General features: G+C 41.6%; 1 protein-coding gene across 2 annotated transcripts in view; it reads left to right on the forward strand.

Moving 5' to 3' along the window:
* Positions 1 to 15,694, forward strand: part of mocos (molybdenum cofactor sulfurase) — a 465,613-nt gene that overhangs the window by 221,879 nt on the left and 228,040 nt on the right. The gene's annotated exons all lie outside the window — the stretch shown is intronic.

Below are 15,694 nucleotides of genomic sequence, written 5' to 3' on the forward strand. Positions count from 1 at the left end.
AGCTGCAGGCATACATTCAGTTCTCTCAATAGTGCCCTTAAGTCTCCCCATATTTCACCTGTTCAGATGAACAGGAAGAAAATCGCTGAGCTGTGTAAAGAAAGTTCCCATAATGACGCGCTCCTGTACCGAGACCCAGACCAGTGTACATGCTCAGTTTGTAAGACTTTGTAAGACTATGAGAAAGCTTCCTGCTGATTGGCTCAGATCCACATTCCTAAGGTGGGGGGAGTGAGGAGAGAGGGGAAAGAGGAGAGAGCTGCGTGTCTCTGGCAGAGGAAAACAGACACAACAAATCTTTTTAGAGAACTCAGCGCATCTTTCTGTGAGTGCTTATGGCTGTATTTACATAGACCATTCTGATAAAGCTTACTTAGTTTTTACCTTTCTTTCTCCTTTAAACAGCAGCAGGACTCTGCAGTTCAGGGCAGACTTTAGGGGGTTAAATTCAGAAAGTTTGCTTCTCTGCACAGTTCACTTGCTTATCAGCTGATCTAGATTTTAAGGTTATTTTTTGTTAATCAAAAAAGGTCATGGAGCATCTAATCGAGGAGTGACTTACGAAAATTTGTATTGTGCAATAAATGTATACAGATGAAGGGCCAGGCATCCCAAAAGGTGTCTGGTTACAACCAGTTGTGATATCACAAGATAACTAATTCAGTTAACCAAAACTGCACTGAAAAGGTCACCACTCGATGATCCTAGTGAGCTTAGTCACTCATTACACATTGTAAAACCCAAACCCACATTTATGAAAGTAATTGCTGGAATGCCTTTGATCTTCTTCATGTCACATTTGGCTTCTATGCTAATGAAGTGTTAGCTCTGGAGACTAGAACAATGTACAGAAAGTCACAGATTATTTAAATGTGCAGCCGTTTATGATCTATTCATTTGGACGCAGCCTTTGAATTACTGGTGAAAGTTAAAAGCTATAGGAGAAACACCAATATGTGTTCTGTGGTTCCTCATATCGTGCATATATAAATCATCAGTATGCAGTGTTATATATTAAAATAAAACCCATACCATACATGTGCTTTTGTAGCTCAGTGAGTAAGTGAAGAGGTACAATGGGGTGTATGAATGTATTAATTTGTTTATATAGTACCACAGTTGTATGCAGTGCTTTACAAGGTGTGAACACAAACAAGGGTATAGTTATAATTAGTTATATTATAATAAGTAGAGAGGTTGCAAGTTCAAACCCTTATAATTGTTTTATTTCTTAGATCACAATATTGTTTATTACTCTTCTGCTAGATCTGTATATATATTATTTGCTGTGCAGGAGTAAATTTACACTACAGCTCCTTGCACCTTAATAAATGCTATTGTCAGGCACAATATTTGTTGCTAAACCTTATATACGTATCAGTTTCTTAAACTTGTTTGACAGTCTTGCTCTGGACTACAACTCTCAGAAACTTGATAATCAGTAATGCCCCGTGTGGATTTCTGAACATTATTTCTCATTTCACTTTCTTTGTGTATTCAGTATGTGTGTTATAACCCTTAAAAGGCCCAAACTGGCAATCTGTGGATTGTGGCAATTGGCAAAGGGGCTGCTATAAGATGCTGTAGTAGACAGTTGGGATTTATTGGGCCTGTGGGAGGGTTATTTTGGCCAGGCAGTCATATCTTGATATTAGGGTTACCATGTGGCCGGTAAAAATGATGCTTGCTCCCCATTTTATTAATAGGGAAGAAACTATATGAAGGCTGGTATTTTTTTCCAGAAAAGGTGGCAACCTTATATAGTATACTATATTGTCAGGGATGCTACAGGGGCTGCTGCTGTTTAAGACAACAACCACAACACCATTCTGCTTACCCTGAGCATTATGTCCTAGTAAAATGGTTTTCCATGTTCCAAACAACTTTTTTTATTTTTATGCTATTGTTTTCCTAATTTTTCACAATTTTGGCCTGCTAAGAATGCTGGGACTTGTGGTTTTAGTCCCAGCTGAATCAGCTTGCCAGGGTAGTCAGTTTGGGAAACAGGAGTGATAAGCAAATTTACAATTGAATGGTGGAACAGAAAGACCACCACCCTACAGTTCCTTCCCAACACCCGCACTGTAATTTGACTTCATGTCATAGTCTGTTCTACCAGACCTATGAGACTTATTTACCTAGCCAGTGTGGTGTATATCTATGTATATCTGTGTCTGTTTCTTTACAGCTGTGGCATCTAATATCTGGAAATCCATTATCCAGAGATCATCTCCCATAGACTCTATTTTAATCAGATAATTCAAATTTGTAAAAATAATTACCCTTTTCTCTCTAATAATAAAACAGTAACTGCACTTGATCCCAAATAGGATATAATTACTCCTTATTGGGGGCAGAACAATCCTATTGAGTTTATTTCATGTTTAAATGATTCCCTTTTCTCTGTAATAATAAAACAGTACCTGTACCTGATCCCAAATAAGTTATAATTACCCCTTATCAGAGGCAGAACAGTCCTATTGGGTTTATTTCATGTTTAAATGATAACCTGTAATAATAAAACAGTACCTGTATTTTATACTGCTTTTTTGTGGTTAGGCTGGTTTTGGGAAAGGGCCTTTTGTTGCCATATGCAGCATTGATATCTGACCAATTTTCAATCAGTCCCTCCTGAGAGCCCCATACACAGACAGGCCAATAGGTATGCATAGGGGTAAGCAGACAATATGTATAACTGCTATATAGTGCTGAGAGTGAAATTAACAGATTAATTATTAGGACCTGGGATGTTAGAAAACTATCATCTGCTGCTAAGTATAGTTCCTATTATTTATATCATTGCTGACTGTACTAAGATTTACTTGAACTTATTTGTTGTATGGGCCCATTCTTTGCAGGGATCTGGGAGCTCTAATAGTTAAACTATTGAGAAAAACAAAATTGCATTATGTGTGAAGAGAGGAGGGAATAATATATGATTATGCGCCTGATATACATTGTACCAACTGGATTTGTCAAAGAACACAGAAGGACAATGCTGGCAGAAGTCAGCTACATGGAGCACAGTGGAAGTGGAGATCGGCCCGAAAATGCCTGCTTTTGTGTTTTCAGCCCGATCTTATATAGCTACAGGCACATGAAAGCTGTGATTGTCAATACAGCTATACAGAGAGGCAGAAGGGAGCGGATCTGCTGTCAGAAGCTGTTGTCTCCTCCCGAAAGCCTAGGAAAACATTTGCATATGTGGGAGCACATGCCTTGGTTGTTCCCTGGGGTTGCAGGTAAAATTCATTATCAAATATAAAATTATTATGATATAGTACAAGTCTCAGAAGGTCACAAACAAATTCATTGTGCATCTAGCATACCCCCCAACTGTCCCGCTTTTCACGGGACAGTCCCGCTTTTTATGGCGCGTCCCGCTGTCCCGGATAGTTCCATGAATGTCCCGCATTGCAGGACATTCATGGAACTATCCGGCACAGCGGGATGCGCTGGCTGTAGCCGGATGTTCACGCTTCGTCTCCGGCTTCTTTATGCCTCTGCTTGCGCTGCGCGACAGGTCCTTTTATAAGGTTGCGCCTGTGGGTGTGACGTCATTACGCACGGGGCGCAACCTTATAAAAGGACCTGTCGCGCAGCGCAAGGAGAGGCATAACAAAGCCGCAGACGAAGCGCCTATGGGAGGTACTGTGTATTGGGGGCTACTGTGTATTGGGGGCTACTGTGTATTGGGGGCTACTGTGTATTGGGGCTACTGTGTATGGGGGGCTACTGTGTATGGGGGGCTACTGTGTATGGGGGCTACTGTGTATGGGGGCTGTGGGGGCTACTGTGTATGGGGCTACTGTGTATTGGGGGCTACTGTGTATAGGGGGCTACTGTGTATGGGGGTACTGTGTATTGGGGGCTACTGTGTATTGGGGGGCTACTGTGTATAGGGGGCTACTGTGTATGGGGCTACTGTGTATGGGGGGCTACTGTGTATGGGGCTACTGTGTATTGGGGGCTACTGTGTATAGGGGGCTACTGTGTATGGGGGTACTGTGTATTGGGGGCTACTGTGTATTGGGGGGCTACTGTGTATAGGGGGCTACTGTGTATGGGGCTACTGTGTATGGGGGGCTACTGTGTATTGGGGGCTACTGTGTATTGGGGGGCACCTGTGTATTGGGGGGCTACTGTGTATTGGGGGCTACTGTGTATGGGGACTACTGTGTATTGGGGGGCTACTGTGTATAGGGGGCTACTGTGTATGGGGCTACTGTGTATAGGGGGGCACTGTGTATAGGGGGCTACTGTGTATGGGGCTACTGTGTATTGGGGGCTACTGTGTATAGGGGGCTACTGTGTATGGGGCTACTGTGTATTGGGGGGCTACTGTGTATTGGGGGCTACTGTGTATGGGGCTACTGTGTATTGGGGACTACTGTGTATGGGGGGGCTACTGTGTATGGGGCTACTGTGTATGGGGGTACTGTGTATTGGGGCTACTGTGTATGGGGGTACTGTGTATGGGGGGGCTACTGTGTATGGGGGTACTGTGTATGGGGGGGCAAAACTGGTACTTAGTTATAACTCACTGCCTTCTCTCTATATTTGTATTTATATGTAGGAGTTGCTATATTGTTTTCCTTAGGTAGTACAGTATGAGGGTATAGCACATTTTCGTCGAAGCGCCTATGGGAGGTACTGTGTATTGGGGGCTACTGTGTATTGGGGGCTACTGTGTATTGGGGGCTACTGTGTATTGGGGCTACTGTGTATTGGGGCTACTGTGTTGGGGCTACTGTGTATGGGGGGCTACTGTGTATCGGGGGCTACTGTGTATGGGGGGCTACTGTGTATGGGGGGCTACTGTGTATGGGGGGCTACTGTGTATCGGGGGCTACTGTGTATCGGGGGCTACTGTGTATGGGGGGCTACTGTGTATGGGGGGCTACTGTGTATTGGGGGGCATCTGTGTATTGGGGGGCTACTGTGTATTGGGGGCTACTGTGTATTGGGACTACTGTGTATGGGGGCTACTGTGTATTGGGGGGCTACTGTGTATAGGGGGCTACTGTGTATGGGGGTACTGTGTATAGGGGGGTACTGTGTATAGGGGGGTACTGTGTATAGGGGGGTACTGTGTATAGGGGGCTACTGTGTATTGGGGGCTACTGTGTATAGGGGGCTACTGTGTATGGGGGTACTGTGTATTGGGGGCTACTGTGTATAGGGGGCTACTGTGTATGGGGCTACTGTGTATTGGGGACTACTGTGTATGGGGGGGCTACTGTGTATGGGGCTACTGTGTATGGGGGTACTGTGTATGGGGGGCTACTGTGTATGGGGGGGCTACTGTGTATGGGGATACTGTGTATGGGGGGGCAAAACTGGTACTTAGTTATAAACTCACTGCCTTCTCTCTATATTTGTATTTATATGTAGGAGTTGCTATATTGTTTTCCTTAGGTAGTACAGTATGAGGGTATAGCACATTTTCGTCTGCACCCGCCATTTCATCTATATAAAAGGGGTATTATTTTTTTTAAATGGGGTGTGGTAATTGGGGCGTGGCCACAAAAGGGGGCGTGAGTTTCAGATGTCACCTTTCTGAAGAGTTACATAATGCCATTGTGATTGGATTAGTGGAAGAGTATATATGCTGAGGACTTCCCATACCAGTCAGTTGAACTGAAGAAGCTGCTCAGATGAGTAGTGAAACGTCTTCAATGATTACCAAACAAGTCCAGTTGCTTTAAATTTATTTATACTAGATATACCATGACCTGGATGAATGAAAATCTTCATAGATAAATTAATTGTACCTTTGTATTTCTCAAGAAAATATTTCACCACCAGTAGTCCCTCCAACCCATCGTCATTCCTTTCTCAGATTTTACAAATGACCTAAGGCTTATGCCACACAGGTTGTTTCTTTGGCCTATGTATAAGCGCAGGCCAAGAAACAGTCCCTTCACTTGCATCCACTCTCCTTTGCTGTCTGCACCTGGAGGCACTGAGTAGGCCTGGGTGCAGACACAAGGCATCAAAATTGGCTCCCTGTGTCTGTACATTCACGTTACTTTCCTGAAAACAGAATAGCCTAAGAAGGCATTTTTTTCCCCTGACACAGCTGGGAGATGGCATGAGATAACACAAGATAACACAGGCTATCCTGTTTGTAACTAGTTAGGTTTTGGGATACCCAGCGCTTCATCTGTTTTGTATTTGTTTGCCTTTTATAGAAACTAAAGGAGCACCGCTATTCAATTGTCTTCATTTTTGCATTGTTGAATACCAATTGGCAATTTCTAGAATTTTGTTTTAAACAAATCTTATAAATCCATATATATTGACCTAAGCCTAATAGTGTGCCAAAAAGGCCTTTTTTGCATGTGGATAATGTAATAACTGTAACATGTAGGGAGACACACACTGCTCTATGTTTCACATTCAGAGGGACTTGTTCTTCTTAGAAATTGCCCATTGGTTTAAACCAACACAAGCTTAACATATTTATGCATTCTTAAAGCACAAAAACCCAGAAAGTTCCAAATTACGGGAAGGCCATTTGACTCCATTATCAGCAAATAATTCTAATTTTTAAAAATTATTTTATTTTTTTCTATAAAGCTAAATCAGTACATTGTACTTGATCCTAACTAAAATGTACTTTATCCTTATTGAAGGCAAAACAATCCTATTGGGTTTTATGGAAAGACCCCTTATTTGGAAAACCCCAGGTCCTGAGCATTCAGATTGGCTGTTGCTGGCTCTACCCACTTTTCCTAATCTTTGTCCTCTAGTGATCAACAGTGAAAAGTTTGGGGACGCTGGCATTAAACGTGTGAAAATTTTCTCAAAATTCAAAATTTCTGATATGTTATTCAAGTTTGGGAAATGTAGCTTCAAAGCTGTAATAGTGGCAGCAGTTTTAAAATCTTCCCTGTCAAAGTCAATGGAAAAATTGGGGTGTTCAGAATGGCACCAAAAAAGACAGGGACGGGGATTGCTTAGGAAAGCACAAGCAACCTGCTCCTCTATAGGTTGAAAAAGTGTGGAGAATCTGGGTGTTGTAGGAGGAGTATCGTTTAGAAATGAGGGACGCTAAGAATATCCACACAAGGAAACAGTACCTTCAGCACAGCACTTACTTTGCTTTATTGGGTGCATTCAATTCCTGGGCCGCTTCCAGGCTCAACCATCCAGTAGAAATTTTTAAATAGGGAAGAAGCACACTTTCATGCTGGCAAATGCCTTTAACACATTTATTTGCAGAAATGTGAAGCACCAGCATTCGGGTACCAACCCCTTCCTCAGGTGAAATACAAACATAGTAAACCCAACACTTTAAATCCCATATAAATCATGTAATACAAACATGTGACTTTTTTAACCCCTTTTAGGCTGTATAATTAAAAGTCCCATACAGCCATTCTATGTCTCATTAATAAAGTACTCAAAGATCCAGTTCTATTGCAGTCCTTATAATTTATTACCTCTAAAAATGTAACAATAAGAACAAACTTCATGTTGGGTTAAAAAACATGAAGTCACTGAATGAAATCTGATCTGTTGTTGGCTCTGCCTACTTAATCTAACCTTGAAACACAGTTATTTAGTAAAAACAACTGTGCAAAGTTTGGGGAGCCTGGTTTTAATAGTGTCTGAATGGCAGCAATTTAAATTTCCTCACTGAAAGTCAACAAGTAACATCTGATTGGCGGTTGGTGGCTCCGCCCCCTTTTTCTAACCTGGGACTGCAGTTACCCAGTGACTAACTCTGCAAAGTTTAGGGACCCTAGGATTAATAGTTAAAGAATGGCAGCAGGTAAATTGTGATTGGTGGGTGTGCCCCCATTTTTTCTAACCTTGAGTTGAAGTCACCCAGTGACAAACAGTGGGCACCCTGGCAAAAATATTGTGAGAATGACAGCATTTTAAATTTAAACCAATAAAATTCAATGGATGAAATCTGATTGGCTGTTATTGGCCCAACCCACCTTTTGGGGACTCGGGTATATAAAATTGTGTGACTGACAGCATTTTACAATTCACCATTGAAAGTAAATAGGTGAAATGTGATTGGCTGTTGGTGGCTCCACCTACTTTTTTTCTAACTTTGAAGGCAAATACCCAGTGACTAACTCTGGAAAGTTTAATACTTTAATACTTAAATAATGGCATCAGTTTAAATATAAACCAATGAAATTTAATGGGTGGAAATGGATTGGCTGTTGTTGGCTCCACCCACTTGTTCTAACCCTGAATATATAGTCAGCCAGTGACTGATTGTGCAATGTTTTGGAACCCTTACATAAATAGTGTGAGAAAAGCAGCATTTTAAATTTGAACAAAAAAAATTCAATAGGTGAAGTCTGATTGGCTGTTGGTGGCTCCACCTACTTTTTAAAACCTAAAAATGCAGACCCCTAGTGACCCTGTTGTTAATACTGTGAGAATGGCAGCAGGTTGATCATTTCCCCATTGAGAATCAATAGTTAAAATCTGATTGCTGTTGGTGGCTCCACCCACTTTTTCTAACTCTGAACCGCAGTTACCTGGTGACTAGCTCTGCAAAGTTTGGGGACCTTAGTACTAATATTTAAAGAATGTCAGCAGTTTAAATTTAAATATATGAAGTCTATAGGTGAAATCTGATTGGCTGTTGTTGGCTCCGCCCACTTTTTCAAAACTAAAACTGCAGTCCCTTAGTGACAACTTTGAAAAGTTTGGGGACTCTGGAGTTAATACTGTGAGAATGGCAGCAGGTTGAATTTCCTCATTAAAAGTCAATAGGTAAAATCTGAATGGCTGTTGGTGGCTCTGCCACTCTCATTTGTGCAACAGTGTGCTTAGCATAATAAAAATGTTTCGCTACCGATAGTTCTTTTAAATACTAAGAATAAGAAGTTTAAGAAGCAGAAGAATAAGATGAAGTCGAATAACAGTATGTTGGTTTTTTCAAACCAACATAATAAAAAATGAAAACAAATTGAAAAGTTTCTAAGAATTTTCCATTCTTTAACACTTTTTCTGCCAATGACAGCCCCCTGGGCAACGAGCCAGGGGGGCTGTCATGGACCGACCTACAAGCAGCAGACGCGATCGCATTGTGTGTGCTGCTTGTTCCTGCTTCCTCCTAACCACCGAGCGCCGACCCAGGGACTTCCTGCTCCCAGTGCTGCAGATGGAGGACAGAGCAGCAATCCCTGCTTCTAGACAGGTAAGGCTGATTTTTTTTTTTTTGCTCTTATACACTTACACACACACTTACACACATTTACACACACTAACATACATTTACACACACTTACAGCACAGAATTTAGCAGTTTTTATTTTTTTTGTTTTTTTTTTTTCATTTTGCACACTTATATACACTCATATACCCCCTTACACACTGTTACACAACTTTTACATATAAACACACACATGTATACACACTTTTTTTTTTAATTTTACCACTTTGTTTTTAGTTTCTTTTCCCTAAAAACTGTTTATTTTGACAGCGTGACTATTGGATCAGATATTCTGACCACTAATTACACTGTTGTGCGACTTATTTTGTTGTTTCACTGATTTGCACAATTTTTTTTATCCTTGTATAAGTGTTCCTAATCTGTTTTTAGCATAGCTTTGCCATGTGTAACTTTGGTGTACAAAAATAACTTTACCTATTTTGAATTCATCAGAATGTGTACTTTCCAAAACTATATGGATTTCTGGGGGTCTCTGTATAGTTAGGGGGTGTTACGGTACACAACACGCTGTCAGGGGCTCTGTGTGCAAAAGCTGAGCTCGCAGGCGTGAAATCCATATGCGCTATTTTCATTTTGGGGTCAGTACATATCACAGACTTTGGTATATCTTTGCATATTGGGCATCAAACTGTTCAGTAAACCTTAGGTGTTCCTATTTGGGCTGGTTTGCCTTTGTATGCAAGAAACTGTGTGAGATAAATGCGGCAAATTGCAACATTTTTAGGCTATTTTCTGAAATGTCATAAAAACCAATAATTTTAGGAAAGCTTTGCAGATTGGTACTTTGGTGTAGAAAGGACTCTTTACCCATGTTGGATTAGTCAGAATGTGTACTTTCCAAAACTATATGGTTTTCTGGTTTTTTTTTTTTGTATAGTTAGGGGATCTTACGGCACATAATACGCTGACGGGGCTCTGTATGCAAAAGCTGAGTTGGCAGGCGAGAAATCCATATGCGCTATTTACATTTTGGGATCAGTATATACCACAGACTTTGGTATATCTATGTATATTGGGCATCAAACTGTTAAGTAGACCTTAGGTGTTCCTGTTTGGGGTTATTTGCCTTAAGGTGTACTTTCCAAAAATATATGGCTTTCTGGGGTGAGTGTACCTTTTTGTAGCATTATCCCACATAAAGGATGTAAATGTGTTGATTTTGCAGCAGCTGAAATGATAGATCATATGGGGCTATGTTCACATTGGGGCCCCTATATGCCACATACTTAGGTAAACCTATACATATTGGGCATCAAACTGTTTAGTGGACCCCTGGCATTCAAATTCAGGGTGTTTTATCTTGGTACCTAATGCTATGTGTGAGATAAGATGCTGCAAAGTGGAAGCTTTGAGGGGATTTTTGGAAATGTCATCAAAATTGCCAACTTTAGAAAAGTTTTGTGGCTTGTTACTTTGGAGTAGAATGACACGGGTATGACTTTCTGGGGTGAGCATACTTTTTACTAGCTTTATCCCACATATAATGATGTAAATGTGTTGATTTTGCTGGAGCTGAAATGACAGAAATGATAGATCATATGGGGTATGTTCACATTGGGGCCCTTACATGCCACATACTTAGGTAAACCTATACATATTGGGCATCAAACTGTTCAGTGGACCCCTGGCATTCATATTTAGGGTGTTTTATTTGGTTACTTTATGACCTGTAGGAGATAAGATACTATAGACTTGAAGCTTTGAAGCGATTTTTTAAAAAATTCACAAATTTTGATATTAACCAATACATTTAGGAAAGCATTGCAACTTGATAGTTTGGAGTAGACAGACAGTTGTGCCTATTCTGGATTCCCCAGAATCTGCTCTTTCCAAAAATTTACAATTTTCTGGGATAAACCTGTTAGTGGAATTTTTGGCCTTGAAATCTAAAGTATGCAGCTTTCTGAAGCAGTACTTTAGAAATTTGGTAGTGTACTGCTGGAAGTTTTTGACCTATACAAGTGAGAAATCTCTATAAACTTATATATATTTGGTATTGGCATATTCAGGAGACATGGGACTTTCCAAATCACTTGTATTTTCTTGCATAATATAATTTTTGTTTCTAGTATGTGTGTTCATATTATGGAAAATGTGATTTTTTTTTTTTCATTTTTAGATTCTATCATATTTTGAAAGCTTTGATTGTCCTGAAAAAAACAATATATTGCTTTCCTGGGTAAACTAAAAGTACCCCCAAGGAAAGGCCCCTAAAGTGAAACAGTGCAAAATGTTCAATGGCAAAGTTCCACTTTGACCAAAACGGCTGGCAGTGAACGGTTAACATACTAAAAGTTTACTTGAAGGTGAACTACTGCTTTAAGATCCACTTCTTCAGTGTAAAAGAAAAGCTGCTACAAGCAGCAGACAAGAATGAAAACTGTGCAACTAAATATGCAGACTGACAGATATATACTGATCTCTCACAAGCCACACTAGCTAAAAGAAGAGCATAGGCAGAAACCACCACATAACACTGACAAAGCAAGATACCATACTGATGTGGGTACGGTAAACTATAAAACTAATGAAAAAAAATGGCACACCAGTTATCTTCCGCTCTCCAGAAGATGCGCCTAAAGCGGTGCAACACTGAAATCTCAGTTTGACAACACCTTTCCGAATGCACACATCACCGCACACACCTTCCCCACATAAACTCCCCAGAGAGTGGTATACCCCTTAATTGAGAACTGCAGACAGTATGATGGATCTTGCAAGCGACCAACATTGGATCTAAGAATCAGCTTAGTCGTATTTAAAACTCGCTTTCCCCCCCAATCTCCCCCCCTCTATATCCGAAGGCTATGTAGCCTTTGGATACCAATAAGGAGCAGTACTTCCATAAAGAACTGAGTGCCACAGGATGGTAATCATTTTACCTATATTGAAAAAGAACAGCACCTGCCTCAATCACCAGCCAAAGATGCTGAAAAAGTTATTGATTATCAGTTTCTTATTATTTGTTATCTCACCAGGTCAACTTTTTATTTCAGGCAGTTCAAGAACTTACTAGGAATGAGTCTGTTTTGGACCTGGTAATATCTATTAATACTGAACTCATATGTAACATTTGTGTGGGTGACCATTTAGGGACCAGTGATCACAAGATGGTCTCCTTTGAGATAATGCTGCAGAGACAGCTCTATAAGGGATTAACTAAAACAGTGCTGTCCAACTTCTGTGTTACAGAGGGCCTGAATTTTTCCGGCCTCCGTGATGGAGGGCCGATAATGGAAGCTAGTTTGGACCACTCCCCTTTTTAAAACCACACCCACTTGAAACCACACCCATGTTATTGCATGACCATAGCCATATTAATGGTGGTAACCTGCCATACTCTGCCTGCCCTACCCTGCCTGTGTGTGCCATACTCTTCCTTCCCTACCCTGCCTGTGTGTGCCATATTCTGCCTGCCCTACCCTGCCTGTATGTGCCATACTCTGCCTGCCCTGCCTGTATGCGCCATACTCTGCCTTCCCTACCCTGCCTGTGTGTGCCATACTCTGCCTGCCCTACCCTGCGTGTATGTGCCATACTCTGCCTTCCCTACCCTGCCTGTGTTTGCCATACTCTGCCTGCCCTACCCTGCTTGTGTGTGCCATACTCTGCCTTCCCTACCCTGCCTGTGTGTGCCATACTCTGCCTTCCCTACCCTGCCTGTGTGTGCCATACTCTGCCTGCCCTATGCTGCCTGTGTGTGCCATACTCTGCCTTCCCTACGCTGCCTGTGTGTGCCATACTCTGCCTGTCCTATGCTGCCTGTTTGTATGGCACACACAGGCAGCATAGGGCAGGCAGAGTATGGCACACACAGGCAGCCTACAGTGACACAATGCTGGCACTGCTCCTACAGTCTGCACAATAACTATATATTAAAAAACTTTTTAATTGCAGTACCACCACAGTATATGTTCTTTTTATAGTGTGAAGGGTTTATTTGTGGGTTTCTACTACTCCTACAGTCTGGGGGCCAGTACTGATACCATTTAAAGCATACACAAAGGTAAGCCATCAAAGCAGACAGACAGGTGGGGGGCCACACAGAGGGGGGTCGTGGGCCGCCAGTTGGACAGCACTGAACTAAAACATTCAATTTTATACATGCAGACTTTGCCAGTATAAGGGCATCTTTGCAATGTGCCAACTGGGAAAGGCGTTTCATAGGGTTAGACACAGAAGGAAAATGGAACATCTTTAAAACATTGCTTAGCAAGTATACAGATCAGTATATTCCCCTTGTAAGCAAGGAGATGCATCGAAAAGCAAAACCTTTATGGCTCAATAAAAGTGTTAATGTCGAGACTGGTAAGAAAAAACATGCTTTTAAAGCATTCAAGTTAGCTGGGACAGCAGAAACTTTCATCAAGTGCAAGGAAGCAAATAAAGCATGCAAAAAAGCTATAAGGCAAGCTAAAATAGAAATAGGGGTATTACAGCTAGGAGTAAAAATAAACTAAAATTATTTTTAGTTTATTTATGTAAATAGTAAAAAAATAAAGCAAGAAGGGTGGGAAGGGTTAAGTTGGTTGATGAGAACAGGGAAAAAGCAGAAATTTTGATTTTTCATCTGTCAATACATCTGGGGAGCCATCTAATGAAGGCTTCCCTTTTAATATGCCCAGTTCTAGTAATATAGCTAATTAAGCATGGGTCACTCGGGAGGAAATTCAAAAGAGACTTGAACATGTAAAGGTCAACAAAGGTCCAGGACTGGATGGTATTCATCCCAGGGTATTAAACAAGCTTAGTGCTGTGATTGCCAAACCTCTCTACTTAATTTTCAGGATTCGTTGAGATCTGGCATGGTGCAGAGAGACTGGTAAATTGCTAATGTGGTGCCTTTATTTAAAAAGTGATCCTGTTCTCAGCCTGAAAACTATAGGACTGTTAGTGTGACATCAGTAGTAGGAAAGCTTTTGGAAGGGGTAATAAGGGATAGGGTACTTGAATGCATTGCAGTTCGCAATGCTACAAGTTTGTGCCAGCATGGTTTTACCCGTGACAGATCTTGCCAGATTAATTTAGTCGCCTTTTATGAGGAGGTGAGCAGGAACCTCGATGCTGGAATGGCAGTTGATGTCATCTACTTGGACTTTGCCAAAGCGTTTGATACAGTACCTCACAGAGGGTTAATGATCAAATTGTGGAATATTGGCCTAGAACAAAATATTTGTAATTGGATAGAAAATTGACTGAAGGATAGATTAGAAAGAGTAGTGGTAAACAGAACATTTTCTAACTGGACCAGTGTTGTTAGTGGGGTACCGCAGGGGTCAGTCCTTGGTCCTTTGCTTTTTAACTTTTTATTAATGACCTGGAGGTGGGCATAGAAAGTACTGTTTCTATTTTTGCTGACGACACTAAATTGTGCAAAACTATAAATTCCATGCAGAATGCTGCCACTTGGAAAACTGGGCAGCAAATTGGAAAATGAGGTTCAATGTGGACAAGTGCAAAGTTATGCACTTTGGTAGAAATAATATGAATGTGAGATATCTACTAAATTGTAGTTTGTTGGGGGTATCATTAATTGAGAAGGATCTGGGATTTTTTGTATATAACAAGTTGTCTAATTCCAGGCAATGTCATTCAGTGGCTACTAAAGCAAATAAAGTGCTGTCTTATATAAAAAGGGGCATTGACACAAGGGATGAAACCATAATTTTGCCTCTTTATAGTTCCATGGTAAGGCCTCACCTTGGGTATGCAGTGCAGTTTTGGGCTGCAATCCTTAAAGGAGAAGGAAAGGCTAATAAAGAGTTAATCTCAAGATGCAGGCATACCTTCAGTTGTCTCAATAGTGCCCTTAAGTCTCCCCATATTTAACCTGTTCAGAAGATCAGAAGCCAAACATAAAAAAAAAACGCTGAGCTGGGTAGAGTAGATTCCCATAATGCCTCACTCCTGCACAGACACTACGACCAGAGCCTTAGCTTGCACATGCGCACACATCAGGAGCATCTGGTTGCTATGGCGATGCAGAAGAGACGCAGCGGCAGGAGCCAGAAGTGGAGGGGAACTGGTTTTGTGTGCCCTAGAGACCTTGTAGTCTAAATGAGAATGTATGCTAAGGAGTTACTAAAATAAAGAGTCGGTGCTCGGCGGATGTTGAGAGGTCGTGCATTCCTAAGGAGGGGGATAATCAATGAAAATGTTTGTAGCCGTGAACAGACCATAAAAGTATGCAAGTGGGGAAACAGAAGACAAGTGAAGAGACTAGAGGAGCAGGATTTTCCCATTTTTATTCCCCAACAATCTCTTTTTTCCCCTTCACTCATTGGCAGGTGCGCGGATCAGTGCGGGGATTAGAACCTGTGTGTGAGCCAACAGGCTGACAGGCAGCCGATGCAGGGGGTCGGAGGGGGGTGGGGGGTTGTGTGTGTTTGGGGAGCCTGCATGTTCGGGGATCAGAGCGGGGGGGGTCGTGTGTTCGGGGAGCCACCATGTTCGGGGATCAGAGCGGGGGGGGGGTTGTGTGTC

This window comes from Xenopus tropicalis, chromosome 6 (genome assembly GCF_000004195.4).
Source record: "Xenopus tropicalis strain Nigerian chromosome 6, UCB_Xtro_10.0, whole genome shotgun sequence".
Taxonomy (NCBI): domain Eukaryota; kingdom Metazoa; phylum Chordata; class Amphibia; order Anura; family Pipidae; genus Xenopus; species Xenopus tropicalis.